The 15,529-nt window shown below is 50.3% G+C and overlaps 1 protein-coding gene across 1 annotated transcript in view; it reads right to left on the bottom strand.

Moving 5' to 3' along the window:
• The window catches only part of fam189a1 (family with sequence similarity 189 member A1), a 79,578-nt gene that overhangs the window by 62,951 nt on the left and 1,098 nt on the right, over nt 1-15,529 (bottom strand). The window lies entirely within an intron of this gene.

Genomic DNA, 15,529 nt, shown 5'->3' with positions numbered 1-15,529 from the left:
GCTATTCTTAAACCTTACAAGTAACCCGCAGGACTTGTTGTGTTGTGTGAGAAACAAACCGTCGTGGTTTGGACACAAACAGCTTTTCCGCAAGCGTGCAAATCAGGATCATGTGATCACACAGTTAAGTACACATATTGTGTGCCCTTCAAAAGGCTTAGTAAAGTGTCTCCCCCCCCCAAGCCCCCCATCTTACAGTGAATGTGTGTCAATGGAGCAGGCGGATAGTAAGGGGTGGCCGTACACCAGCTGGAGCCCCCCACCCGCCTGTCGCCTTCTCCAATGGAGCTTCCACGTCTCCATCTGTGGCCCCTCCCCCGGCCCCTCCCCTCTGATGTGAGGTTGCCACCCGTCCCCATGGCAACAGCGGAAGGGAAGGCAGCCATCACTGAGCCGTTCAGGTCATTTTGTACCTGCTAGGCTGTAGCGATTATCCTCCTGAAGCCTTGATGCCCAGGCTGGCAGTGCCCGCCTTTGGGGGGGTTGGGGGGCTGGAGCAGAGTCAGGCAAAGCACAGAAGCCCCCCCCCCATATGAATCAGAGCCATGGACTTCTGTAGAGAGGCAGAGGAGCCCAGTGATTGCTGAATAATAAAGCCACTGGGATTCTGATCTTAAAAATAATAAGTCAGGATTTGGAGATGCAGCATATTTATAAGTCACAAACATATCAAAGGAAACTTCCCTTCAAAGTCTGTGTGAGCCAGAGGCAGCACAATCCATCATGTGGGTGAATGTTTCCGAGCAGAATGGGCTGTATTATAAATCTTTGCTCCAAACCGTAAAATGTGTTAACTGCCCGCGCGGCCCGGACTCCCCCCCCCCGCCGTCTGCGATGCTGCGTGCGAAACTGGACCGGCAATGAATTTCAGGTGACCTTTAAAGGTTATTTTAATTAAAACATTGTCAGTCAGGTTCTGCACCTGAAAACAGGATGTTATTTTCCTGCGTACAGACAGGCATCCATGCTCCTTAGTGCATATGAAAATCAGGTCACGGCACCGTTGGAGCACATCCCAGGGATCACGGGGCAGGGGGACACCCTAGACGGGATGCCGCAGCGCCACAGCACACACTCACCATTACAGCAGACACACATTCACCTAACTGTATGTTTTTGGCCTGTGAAAGTAAAGCAGAAGAAAGACAAATGCAGAAGCGAGATTGCAGCCCGGCAGCCTTCAGGCTCCCTATTCCGAAACGCAGAGACAATTAACAAACCTGCTGCCAGCTGAAATCAAAAATAACTCATTCAAAACAGTCTATAGCCGGTGTTTTCCTATATTTAAAGCTGGGAAAGAAAATTCAATACATCAATACGCAGTTGCTCTATGACAGACAGCTCCAAACACACAAATTGAACTTGATGGCAAGCCACGATGAACAGGAAGCAAGCTTTCCTGAGTGTTTTGTGTCTCCTCACACCTTGGTATGCTCACGGGGCCCGTGGTGAGGACCCGCGTCAGTGCGGGGAGAGGGGAAGCATCAATCGCGGGAATCGTCATGCCCCAGAAGGCCAGCGATTGGTTGAGCGCTTCTTTGGAATTAATACCGGTGAAGCCGACACCTTATTTAAAGAGACAGGCCTGCTTTTCAGAGCACCATACATCTGCCAGCCACCTACGCAGTACAGGGTCTAAGAGAGGGCCTTAATTAACTCATGTAGTGTCATAATTACAGAACCATAAGAGGAGCTCGGAGAAAGGAGGACCCCATACCTCACCCAGACACACACACGTACACACGACAGAGAGACAGAGAACCCGCTCGCCCTTACTGCAAACACATTTGCCTGTTTACATCAGAAACGGTGGCCATCTTGTCATTGCTACCAGCGGTTTGTGATTTTGACAATTTTTGATGCCATTTTTTGTGATCATAGCGACATGCTGAACACAATACATCACTGGCCCGATGCCCTCTGACCTTTAATAAAATGTATCCATTTCTCCAAATTAACCCACTCGGTTCCTGGGTACGGCCACTTCTCACATCTGCACCGTCACACCCCACTCCAGCACGCAGTTAAAGTCCCCCCCAGAAGCTTGTTATACAGTTTACTGCATTTTCACCCTGTCAGTTTTCCAGTTTTCCATTCACTCAGAACTAACATCAGAATGACATGGCGCGGGAATGCTTCCAGACAGGATAGAGGGGATTCGAACTGCTTCAGACACAAGAGTGTCAGTCAGCTGGGGTCCGTGTGACTCTGGGGAGATGGAGATCCTGAGCATTGTGACGGAGCTCAGCTGGGGCGACACTGACACGGTATTGGTGCATAATGTCCACCGAGAGCACAGAAAATTCTCAGAGGCACAGGGGCGGGTAAGAGCCAGTAAAAGCCAAATTTATAGGTGGACTATAAGCCAAAGTGTAACACAAAGACTGCAAGTCGACCTTAATGGGTCCAAGGTAGGATGACTGGCCAGCTGCCCTGGACGTGCAAACCAAAACAAGTGGGACCCAGCATGTCGTGAGCTGGGCTGGATGAGTGGTCCAGCAGTTTAATTAGGGGATTTTATGTAAGCTGCGGCCACTTGCTTCTCCACAGGCAAACCTCAAGAGCCCTCCGCGCCATTCCACTCAAACGCACAGCTTATCCTCTGCCCATTTTGGGAGCGGACCTCACTAAGTGCCGGCGTTTGCTTCCACATTCTGGCAAAATCCCGCTTATCTGCAATTACAAGCCACCTATTCTGCCCTACAAAAGGAGACGGTAACTCCACTGACACTGAGAAAAAGAGCTTCAAAGTTGTTTGACTGTCCACCTGTATGTGTAGTAGGCAGATGAATGGTAGCATTTTCCTCAAAACCAAGCATACCTGAACTAAGACGTTTCACCACGACACAACAGACCCTGAGACTCCTGACGACATGAGAAGTTGCTGTGCTTTGCCTTTGTGCCGCAGTTTTGTTTCTCACCGTTACTCACAGCTTTCACACGTCGGGCCTTTGTCTGGAGATCGACCTCATGCCTGAATGGCTGCAGAATGAAAGCAGGAACGAGACATTATTTATGAACGCCTTACCTCAAACTTACTGCTAAGCCTGTTTATAAGCAGCTTCTGTTTGGTTACGAGGTGCTGGCTGAGCCGTGTAATTACTCACTCTGTGTCTCACAGCCCAAACAGCAGCAGTACTGGATCCGTAATAATACACAGTGTGCATTTTCTGTTCCCGTTTGTTTGCAACGTATGCGCTATCTCCGTCAGTGTTTTTGCATCCTATGCATATGCTAATTGCACCCATCAGACGTCTGCTGGGAGACGGGAGGCATTTGTGGGGGGGTGCCTTCCCGGTGTTTACATGCCTCCCCACCTCTCCAGAGTGCTACTCTCAACGTGCCGCTGTTTTGATGTCGTGTCGGCAGGCGAGGGTGGTGTACAGGGGGCCGCGAACGGCGCGTCTCAGGGCTGTCACCAGCTCAGGATGTGAGCCCACGGGACCCTGCTGAATGTGAGGGGAGACACACAGAGCACCTGGGGGGCTTCACCCCCTCATCATGAACAAAAACACCCAAGGAGAGAATTCTGTATAGCCCCCCCTTGTATTTTTTTGGTGGTAGGTGCAAAGGTGCTATCTGGGGGAGGGCCAAGGGTATCACGGTTGCCAGGGAACAGTGAGCAGTGTCTCTCTCTATCTCTCTCTCTCGTTCACTCTCTCCCCCTTTCCTTCCCTCTTCCCCCAAATTCAGGCTTTTCCTTCTCGTCCTCCTATTCTTCCTCTCCGCCTAAACATTAACATTTGTAGGTATATATCCATGGTTGCGATTCTGATGTATGCTATTTGGGTTGAGTGCAACGTCAGAGTGCTTCTCTGTGTGCATTATGGGAAATCGGTTTAGCCTGACCTGACCCAACCCAGTTACACACTCCGGATCTGCATGCAGATGGCCTGGTGTTCTGGCTCCAGCGGACGCTGTGGGGTCATAGGGACGGTGAGGTCAGATCCCTTCCCCAAAGCATGTGCTGGAACAGGCCCTGCCTTTGCACCATCGGGGAGCGCTGTTCTCACAGTGATAGGGGTCCGAACAGCAGAGCCCCCGTCCCCGTCACCCTTAGGCCCTGGTTTTTATTTATCTCAGTTGCCATAATTGGTTTCTGTGCCACCTCCAGACAGTTAAGCGGGAACTGGAAACATAGGCAGTGCCAAGCCGAGCGGCTAGAATGGAGCGAAGCCTGAATCGCGCTTCACCCGGACACCGGCAGGCGCTTCAGTGCAGTGTCCCTGAATCGCGCTTCACCCGGACACCGGCAGGCGCTTCAGTGCAGTGTCCCTGAATCGCGCTTCACCCGGACACCGGCAGGCGCTTCAGTGCAGTGTCCCTGAATCGCGCTTCACCCGGACACCGGCAGGCGCTTCAGTGCAGTGTCCCTGAATCCCAATCAGAAATATAAACTCATGTTAGCACCTTCACAAGCCGTGATCCCAAAACTCCTGGATGTTCCAACGAAAAGTTTTGATAAAGATACTGCTAATTTACAAAACCGGGGGCATATCTGCCCAAAAACTTGGAACTGGAAACTGTGGAAGCAGTGTGAAATAGAGACCTGAGAGGAGGCGACCCAGAAGACAGCCATACCTACGAGGCGACCCATAACTACGGCAGATGCATGGTTTGTGGCCCCAGCAAAGCATGGACACTGGATATCCTCTAAAATGGGTTAAACTAATAAACACAAAGATGAGGGGGGAATGTAGAAACGTTTGATTCTTGCGTCTTTTTTGCCTTCTGGGAGACAAATAAACAGAATGGCATCATCAGCAATTTGCAAGTTTCCCAAGAAAAAAAACTTCTGTGTTACTGGTAATATTTACTGCTTTTTTTTTATTCATAGAGACAGCTCATAATACCGTAGCCTAAAGTCCTAAAAGAGATTTTCAGAAACAGGAGTGAAATTCTGGCAGAAGCCTTTACCAAACGCTCAGCCAAACGAATGGTTTTCATGCGCCACTTTCAGTGTGGTTTACAATTTAGAAGCTAAAGGAAAACACTCTGACTTCAAAGCCTGAGACTGTGACATCAGAGGCAGGCAGACAGCACACCTCCCTGCATGGCGGGGGGGGGCTTTACTGCTCTGGAAGGCCATCGTGTCACACCTCATGCTCGAGAAGCTCAGCCGTGACGTGCTGCTGTGCAGAGCGGCTCTGCGTTTTGCGGGTCGTCACGGTGATATGCCTGGCAGAGAGGATGGCAAGGGGGTTGTACACAGGGATGCTGATCTGAGTTTGTGCACAACCCCCCCCCCCCCACACACACACACAAAGAGCCACGTCAGTCCAGCCCCATGGGTCACCTCTGACACCCCACCAAACACCAAGGCAAAGGAAATTGCTGAAGTATAACAGGCACGTCCGCATTTCATAAGGGGGGGGGGGGGGGGTAATTTCCCTCTATGCACACAAACCAGGGACAGGGGGCACAAACCTTTTCAGTGTCCACAAACACAGCATGCAGCAAATTAGCTGATGTGACTTGAAAACTGCTGCGTACTGCAGTGTTAATGTATGCCCCCACCCACACCCCCCCCCAGTGCCCCTGGACACCATGGCATAACACCAGAGCTCATGGGGGCACTTTAAACGCCGTGGGTGAGGATTCCCAGCAAGCTGTCGGAAGGGCCTGGATCACATGTGCAACTTTGGAGGATCAGAAGCTCCCGGCCTGTGTGGGGAGGGTGAGCATGGGAGAAATGCAGATGCAGCCCTGTCTCAGGTCATGCCTGAGGTGTCCGCCCGCCAGCATCAGCTCCAAGCAGCCAACTGACTGCGAGCGGGCATTGGGATCAGGGAACCACTGAAGGAATGGGCGGACACTGGGACCAGGGAGCCGCCGAATGAGCGGGTGGGCACTGGGACCAGGGACCCGCCGAACAAGCGGACGGTCAGTGAGACCAGGGAGCCACCGAAGGAACGGGTGGGCACTGGGATCAGGGAGTCACAGAGAGAGTGGGCAGGCACTGGGACCAGGGAGTCACCGAGAGAGCGGTCAGGCACGGGGACCAGGGAGTCACAGAGAGAGCGGGCGGGCACTGGGATCAGGGAGTCACAGAGAGAGCGGGCAGACATTGGGACCAGGGAGCCGCAGAACAAGCGGTCAGGCAGTGGGACCAGGGAGCCACCGAAGGAACGGGTGGGCACTGGGACCAGGGAGTCACAGAGAGAGCGGGCGGGCACTGGGACCAGGGAGTCACAGAGAGTGCGGGCGGGCACTGGGACCAGGGAGTCACAGAGAGTGCGGGCGGGCACTGGGACCAGGGAGTCACAGAAAGAGTGGGTGGGCATTGGGACTAGGGAGTCACAGAAAGAGCGGCCGGACACTGGGACCAGGGAGTCACAGAAAGAGTGGGCAGGTACTGGGACCAGGGACTCACAGAAAGAGTGGGCGGGCGCTGGAACAGGGAGTCACAGAGAGAGTGGCCGGGCACTGGGACCAGGGAGTCACAGAGAGAGCGGCCAGGCACTGTGACCAGGAGTCACAGAGAATAGTCGGCGGGTACTGGGACCAAGGAGTCACAGAGAGAGCGGCCGGGTACTGGGACCACTGGGAGTCACAGAGAGAGAAGCCGGGCACTGCTCAGCTGCTCAGCCCCAAGCTTACTGCTCATAAACCAGGAAAAAGCAGTTAGAAGATTCTTAGAGAAATAATAATCCTTGACCTCTTTTTCAGCACCCACCTCGCTAAGACAAACAGACGTGGGTGTGTCCTAAAGACGATGGTGTGCAAGCGCATGTAAGAGGTTCTCAGGATCTCAGTCGCTGTCACAGGGGGCACCTTACAAGCCAAGAAACGTTTGAAATTCCGATTACCACATCTCAGGAAGCCCTGTGTGATCAGAGCACCAGCTATACTGACAGACAGCCCCCTAGAGGACGGGAGGACTACCCGAGACAGAGAGACCCTCGTGCATTAAAGCATTTAAGTAGGTGCTAAACATTTCCAAAATATAAAATTGCACTTAGTAATCTCCTGTTCACCCATCTTAATTAGTACTCCTAAAAAGGGGAGCAGGGCCTAAAACACTGAAAATGGGTTAGTCACTGTAGCTATTTTCAGGCATCCGATTGGTAGAAAACGTACCACATGAACGACCAGGGCCCTTTCCTGACACCATACATGAACCCAAATTGTCCAATTGCACTTTGTCCTGATTTACATAAGATGATAACTGCACTGGGCTGCCAGCCTGACTGGGGGGAGGGGTAGGTGTCACACATTTAAAACATGCAAGTCACAGTTACAGCATAGCTGCGTTCGAAACCAGGACTCCCAGATTGAGAACCCTGGGCACGTTTGCATGAATTACCGTGCCTGAAAGTGTCCGCTGTCCAAAAGGATAAGATGAATCGCTTTTACTTGGCAAGGGGAAGCAGGATTATTTATGACGCCGTGGCAACCTTCCAGCATGACAAACGATGGTCCTCCGTCACTCTGTCATCCCTGAGGGATGGAGAGGAAGATTGACAGGAAAAGGCAGAACAGACGAGGCCGCAGGTTGCGGGAGAAAAAATGACTGCAACTGCATAAAAGATTCATTAACATCCTCCAGATTAAAAAATAGATCCAGCAGGATAAGAGGAAATGGCCAGACAGATTAAGAAACCCCTTTTATTGACTGGGATCAATCCAATTAATTAATCAATACAAGGTTAAAGTAGAGTGGTTTAACCCTGGGCTCAACGTGTAACGAATTCGGTGATTAATTTCCCCAAAAATGGCAATTGATCAGCGGCAGGAAGGCAGAAGCATCACCTGTTTACCTAGGGGGTGCTGATGGGGGCCGAGAGGGCTGTGTGCCGGGTTTGAGGGTGGAGAACCGGCCCTGATAGCATAACCGTCTGCCCGTTTCACAAGGACAACAAGCAATAAAGCAGGATTATTAAGGGGGATGACTTAGAAGAGAATCGGGCCATACATAAATCATGCCTTATAAATCTGCAAGACGACAGCGCGCTTTCATGGTATGTAGGGTCAACGGCCTCCTTATTATGCTACGTACAAATGGATTCAGCGTTAATCACATGCTTTTACTTCAGAAAAGCCCTCGGTTTGTTCACCTCAGCCCTGTTTTTGCTGCCTTTCTTCAGGCATTCGCAAAATACGCAGCTGCCTGCCGCCCCATCAGCGGAGTCTATCGAGGGAGACCCACCTCCAGTGATCTGCCTGGGAGCCTCTTTCCTGACTACTGGGTGAGAATGTTCACACCAGCCGCCACACCCTCACTTGACCTTTGACCCTCGCTTGACCCTCGCTTGACCCCCTTAGCCTTGTCCTCATAGTGGGGCTGTAGATGGTGTGGTGAGATTTACCAGCTAAGCCATGTGGTCATCTATTCCAATCAGACCCCCAGCCCACTAAAATCAGCACAAAATTCCCCCGGGGCAGCTTTGCACTCAGCTGAAAGTACATGGACCTGTATTGATGCCCCCCCCAGGGCTAACGCAATCCCGTGATTAGCATATTAGCATGCAGGCGGAACTTAATTTGCAGAAATTCATTTCTGAACGAGATGCAGAGCATTTCCCAGGGAGCCTCACCTGGAGGCTATAAATCATGAATGAACTGGCATCCGAGGACGATAACAGACGCACGGCCTGTGATGCACATCTGCGGCGAGCGTCCCATCGCCAGCAGTCTACGGGGCCTGTCGCTGGGCCGTCCGCTGCCATTCATAGTTTGCCTCTGTTCATTTGCTGGGTACCACTGCTAATCGCCAACATATTAGGGACTTCACCCTGGCAGAATCGCTAATTGTAATGTTTGCATTTATAGATAGAGAAGGTACATGCGCAAAAAACATGCAAGTTTAATAAGGACATTTTACATCATATCTGGGGGGGGGGGAGGTTGTGGATGTATGGATGTTGGAGCTGCTAAGGACTGAACTGGGTGAAAATCTGCTCCGAAAATCATGGGACATGCCCCGTGTTCCTGATCCTTCCCAGGTCCAGCAGCAAGCAGCATCTGCTCAGCTGAGACCCTGAGGACTTGTGACGGCTCAGGGAAGCGGCCCTCATGGCGAGGGCCTCACGATGGGGACCTCATGGCAGAGCCCCTCGGTGACCCACGGACGGCGGCATCGTCCCAGCAGCCGCTGCCGCCGTAAATCTCCCCGATAGATCTGCCAGACCCCGCGGCGTCCCCTGCTAGCCATCTGCTCATTGCCCCCCCACCCCAGCCCCGAAATCTGCATCCTGGGGAGGTCCTTCCACCTTCCATACACCCACCCACACACACACACACAAACACACACACACACACACACACACACAAACCCAGAGCAGCTCCCATCATACTCTGCAGTAGCGACAGTAAGGGAGATCTTCATCATGCAGCAGCCAGCGTGTTTCAATGTATTCACAGTTTTGCAGTCCCCTCTTCCTCACTCAACATTGGAGCTGCATGTAAAATGACTGATGAGGGGGATTAACCTTGCCATGTCACTCACTGTTAATATGGACCAATGAAAGTCCTTGTGGGCGGGGCATCATGGCAGGGCGAGTCAGCTGACCAGCATTTTTAGTGTTGATTGGCTCCACTTGTCCTTTGTTCCAGCAAGAATCATTTCACATTCGGTTTGCTGTGTTCTGCTTCGGTCCGTAACCCTCGCAATGTGTTCTGCATCCGTAGCTTAATTCCTTGCACCTATCCTTCCTCCTGTGCTTCTCAATTTTGGCATTTGCGGGGCGTCCAATCTGCTGCCGTGCCACCCTCGTAATGACCGATACCTCCCCATCAAACCCCCATGCCACATGATTTTGCTCGCTGTTCTGGCTGAAGGGATTGTGACAGTAGCCAATAAGTGGATTGGGCCAGTGGGTCACTGACACCACACAATAATCCTGCCCATTACCATTCCTTCCATGATAGGAGAAAGAGACAAAGAGATCGGACGTCTGGATCACATGACATCAGCTTGGTGGGGGGAACCTGGATGAACAGCAGATCCCTTCCCCAACTGACTGTCAGGGCCTTGTGGGTAGGGCCTCAACGGGAGGGGGGGGGGGGCGCACAAGGTACCCCACAGGGTCGGGGTCAGACGCAGGATCAAGACCCAGGAAAATGTTTCATGGGGTCACACTTTTGCTTGGCCGTAACTTGGCACAAGGCATTATTAGATTTCAGATGCCATCTGCATAGATAATTAGTACAGAAGTGCTAATCCCATACAGGGACATACTTCTACCTTCTGCTCTTCCCTAAATCCCTACTTCCTACTACCAAACTCCCTACTTCTTTCCTACCAAACCTTCCACAGAAGCCATGACATTCCAGCAGAAGCAGCTTCATCACTGCAGGGAGCCTTAAAGCACCCTGGTCCTGCTGCTGCTGAGGAACCAGGGTAACGTGCAGAAGGTTGGAGATGAGAATGGAGCAGAATGACACAAAAATAACCACCAGTTAGCAGAGAGCAGCCGCTGTCAGCTGAACTGATGGCAGACATGCCCCAAAACAGGGCTGGTGTTTGCGATGCAGGTAAACAGACGACGCTGAATCTGAGAACTATGCAAATCCAGGACGCTGCCCCTAATCCCTTCGGGGAATCCCAGTCTACGCAGCTCGTAAAAATTCGGCAGGATGGTTCACTATCATTCTTGTGTAGCCGCTAATTATGAAGTCTCCAACTCCACCGGGCACAAGGGCAGGACTTCCACTGAACTTCTTGATTTCGGGGTGTGGGGGGGGGGGGGGGCTGCTTCCAGGGCTGCACGTTTGCTGTGAGGGGGGACAGAATGCTTTGGGGCCTCACTGCCCCCTCACGCCACAGGGGACTCTCTGCCACTCCATTTCATTAGGAGACCTTTGCACATTTGCAGAAGATACAGCAAACCTGCACGTCCATATGAGGAGGAACCATAACAGCGAGATGGGAAGCCAGGCCCATAAGTATGCCACCTACAGCTTTTTCATTGAGCAGCACTGGGCAGCGGCTCAGTTACAGCTAGTGGCAGGAATAACGTAAAAAAAAATGGTGAAAAGCTTACTGTTCTACAGTTATTGCATTATTTTGTTTGTTACCACTGGTAAAGCAGTAATACCAGGTCCAGGCCTGGTCTGAAATGCTTCAGAGCCACAGGACAACCCAGTGCTGCTATGGCAGTCCCCATTCCCACCAGGCACCTCCCCCCCCCCCCCCCCCACACACTGCAGGTTCACAGCCCTCAATGACTTTGTTCCAGGAAAAAGCCACGGTTCAGATGAAGGGACCCCCACGTTGGAACTTCATCAGACTCCCCAGCTGACATGTGCCCTGGGATGGGGCAGCTGCTGAAGACAGGAATAAATCAGTGGACTGGGGAGGGGGGTGGCAAAGGAGCACTCTTTGCCTGGGGAATTAAGAGCCTCATCTGCAGTCACCAAAGTCCCTACAGGGGCCAGAAGGGGGAGGAGCTACAGCCACCCGGAGGAGGAAATGGACTCTATGTAGTGCAAGGCTTTTTGGAGAAATTTCTCAGTCTGGTAATGCCAAAGACCCAGATACAAACTGTCAAGAGTCTGGAGGTGAAAAGCAAAAGCCATTCACGGAACCAAAGCCATTCACAGAACCAAAACCATTCACAGAACCAAAACCATTCACGGAACCAAAGCCATTCACAGAACCAAAGCCATTCATGGGACCAAAATTATTCACAGAACCAAAACCATTAATGGGGACCAAAACCATTCATGGGCCAAAGAACCATTCATGGAAACAAAGCCATTCACGGAACCGAAGACATTGACAGGTCCAAAGCCATTCACGAACCAAAACCATTAACAGAACCAAAGCCATTCATGGGGACCAAATCCATTCCCAGAACCAAAACCATTCATGGGGACCAAATCCATTCCCAGAACCAAAACCATTCATGGGGACCAAAACCATTCACAGGCCAAAGAATCATTCATGGAACCAAAGCCATTCACGGGACCAAAATCATTCACAGAACCAAAACCACTCATGGGGACCAAATCCATTCCCAGGACCAAAACCATTTATCCATTCACAGGCCAAAGAACCAGTCACTGACAGGTGAAAAAACATTCTTGGAACCAAAACCATTTATGGAACCAAAGCCATTCACGGAACCAAAGCTATTCAAAAGACCAAACTGCAGCATCTGATTCTTCAGAGGCAATCATCCTACCCTACATCCAACAGAACGATGCTCAGCCGCAAGGCTGCCCCCCCCCAGCTCTATGCAGTGTGTTTGTGCATCCATAAGCCTCCTTCAGAAAGCAGACAAATAAATCCCACTCCTCTGGTGAGACTGTAGCCACACAAAGTCAAATGGACCAGCTGGTCCCAGCTGCCAGCATCAGATGTAGGGAAAATTGAATGACTAAATAAAATCTCTCAACCCCCCCCCTCACAAATACACACACACTCAATTGTCAACACAATACATACCTTATGTATTTTAAATGTCAAACACATCCTTGTAGTACTGACTTCTTCAGCATTAGGCACCACTGAACATAGCAGTGACCACAAATACTGGCCCTTACCAAGCCATAAGGTATATGGATTGCTCTGCATTGTGCTCATCACAAAGTATTTTCAAAAATGCTGGGATTACCATTAATGCCAGATTAATTTCCGGAGCAAAAAAGAAAGTCATTGTGTCGATTTTAAAGGCCCATGTATGATTGAGCAATACTCTGTTTGTATGGAGGTTTTTTTTAATTTATTATTTTTGTCTGACAATACAATAGCAGACCAGTGATACGGCTTTCTGCAAGTTATCACAGAGGGAAGATATAAGAGGCTAATCTGCACTGCAAAGTGAGGCCAGTGCAAGCCCTGACTTCTGACCTCTGACCCCCAGCTGGGTTATCTCTGGCAACACACACGTCTCCCGCTGTGCCTGCTGTTCAAGAGCTGGAGAAGCTCACATTCAATATGCTGCCCTTCCCTCGCCCCAGTCCCAGCAGAAATTAACACAATGCTCCTTCCTGGCTCCTTCGCTAGCATTGTGCGCTGCTCTGCCAGGTAATCGCGTCTGAGGCTGCTCTTTAAGATTTAGACCAGGGCTATTCAATTCAGGCCCTCGATTCCAAATCCAGGCCTTGTTTTCACTTCTCCCAGGTAGTTAGTGTAATAATTACTGATTCTGATTGGTCAGAGGCTTCACACATGGCTCACAGGTGAAGGAAGGCTGGAAAATCAGCAGTGCTCGGCCCTTGAGGACCGTGAGTTGAATAGCCCTGATTTAGACCTTAGCATTTTAGGCACTCGAAACAGTCCCCACTGCTACAGTTAGAGGAAGAAATTGCGTTATAAAAACTGCCAGCTATAGGTTTTTAATCTCTTTTTGGCTTTTATTCTTGGTTTCTTACAGCAAGTTCTAGAATCCTTTCAAAATCACAATACTCTGTTTTTGAGCAGAGACAGCCAGCACACTTCACAGTGCAGAGACCATAAAACGTATTTCCATTTGTGAAGGATTCAGAAATTAAACGACTAAAAGAATCTCATGCAAAGGCTGGGGATGATATTTAATAGGCTGAAGTTATAAAAGTCACCTATTCCCGTGTGCTTGCGGGCGACCTGGCAGCCGGTGCAGTGGGGGGGACAAAGAGAAATTGCGCGGGTCTGGGAGGGGGGGGTCATGCTAGAGACATCAGAATCACACTTAATGCAATGGCGCAGGCGTTTCAAAGCAAATGAAGATTCAGCTGATTAGAGAACTGACAAGGACAAAGGCGGAAGGAGAATCTATTTCTGTGCACATTAAATGTGTATTTTAAGGTTGGGGAGGTATGAGGATGTAAAATAACAGCACACAGGTGAAAAGGAGCCATTTCCAAGTGGAATTCTTCCTGGAGTCTCTGGCCGTCCACGTCGCTGAGGATGCGGGGGATGCAGCAGCAGACGGATAGTACCGGGGCATTGGCACCTACTGCTAACTGTTATGCTAAATATCGCAGCAGCGAGGTGACACCCCCGCTGCTCTCAGAACCCAGCGAGCGATTCTCCTTACCAAACAAGCAGTGGGGCCGCAGACCAGAACCGTCAGCGCCGGTGCGTTTAGCATTCTCCGAGATATCGAGCGAGGCGCCGTGTCTAATAAACCCGCGTGTTCGGCACAGGAAACGATTTCCACTAGGAGACTAACAGCCCCAAACCGGGCACGTTAATCACAATCTCTGACTCGGCACGACGCTAAACGAGGTTACGTGCTCATCTTGCTAATTTTCCCAGTCGAAGCAAAAATTACTTTCAGAAGGTCACACAAATATAGATTTAATATTAGACTATTCATGTCAGTAGTGTGTGGGTGCTGGGTTCAATAATTCTCTTTTCACTTGCAGTCATTTCAGACCAACTTAAGAACGTATGAAATGTGGCCCAGAGTCAGGTGACCAGTCCATCCACGCACCCAATCACATCATAAGACTGAGGTCAGCTGGACCTCGCGGAGGACGCTGGCCGTATGGAAGCTCCAACTGACTGGGATCCTTACACACTTACATACAACATTGCTTTTGAACACCTGCAGGACAACATCACAGGATAAGCAGACCATAATATTTGCCCCCTGGCTGCTGCATCGCTATGATACCCTGATATTGAGCCGTTCCTGGGTGTAGCCCTTTGCTGTGACCCAGTTGCCTGCAGAGCAGTTTCAACATTAATCCCTCTACATTCGCTCCCTCGAAACTTGGTTAAAGTGATCAAAAGTTACAGTTAGATAAATCATAACTCAAGAGGAATCACCATTATGCTGAAATGCTGCCAGTGAAAACTATCTCCATAATTCAGAAACATAAGCTGGGTTCCGGATCATCACTGCTGCCCCTGTCAGCATTTCCACCTAGAATGACTGTTCTTTATGTCTGCAGTGCCATAAAAATGTTCAATCTTGCACATAAAAATGGGAACTAGTGCACGGGAATAAAACACGAAAATGGACCTGGAATTTTTAAATCAAACAACCCGTTTGCTTTTACCGATTCCGTGTGACAGCTGGAGACATCCGCCCCCACTCCGCCCCCTCAGATGTGCGCACAGGTGAGCGGTGTCTGATCAAACACTTGGGACCTTTTGCCCGGGTTACAGCGCATTATATTCCGCGATGGAGAGCACCGAGCCCGGTCCATACGCGGGACAAACACAGGTTCCGCTTCAGGAATGTATGTCTCACCGCGGCTGAGTTGAAAGGTAATGAAACGAAACGTAAACACTAGAAGGCAGACCAACTTCCGACTGGCGAGAGTATCAGTATAAGGATACTCTGATACTAAAACGTAATTAAAGAGATTTTCGCCATTGAAAATACAACAAAGACAGTGGGGCGGTGAGCAGATGTTAAAGAGTTAATGATGACAGTGTAGTAGAAGAAACTCTAAAGCACTTTACCGTCCGCGTCTTTCACAAAGATCTAATGAGAAAAATCACAACTGAGCTATGCTGAAAGTAATAACACATCTTTTGAGCAATTCACTAAATAAAACGTATTAAGAAAAGTCTGGAATTGCACACGTAGATCATTTTTAGATCCATTCTTACAACACATGGCGCAAATGTGCCGCGATTCGGTCATTT

Source organism: Paramormyrops kingsleyae, chromosome 11 (assembly GCF_048594095.1).
Source record: "Paramormyrops kingsleyae isolate MSU_618 chromosome 11, PKINGS_0.4, whole genome shotgun sequence".
Lineage (NCBI taxonomy): Eukaryota > Metazoa > Chordata > Actinopteri > Osteoglossiformes > Mormyridae > Paramormyrops > Paramormyrops kingsleyae.
Note: the sequence above shows the minus strand (reverse complement) of the source record. Positions and strands in the feature narration are given on the sequence as shown.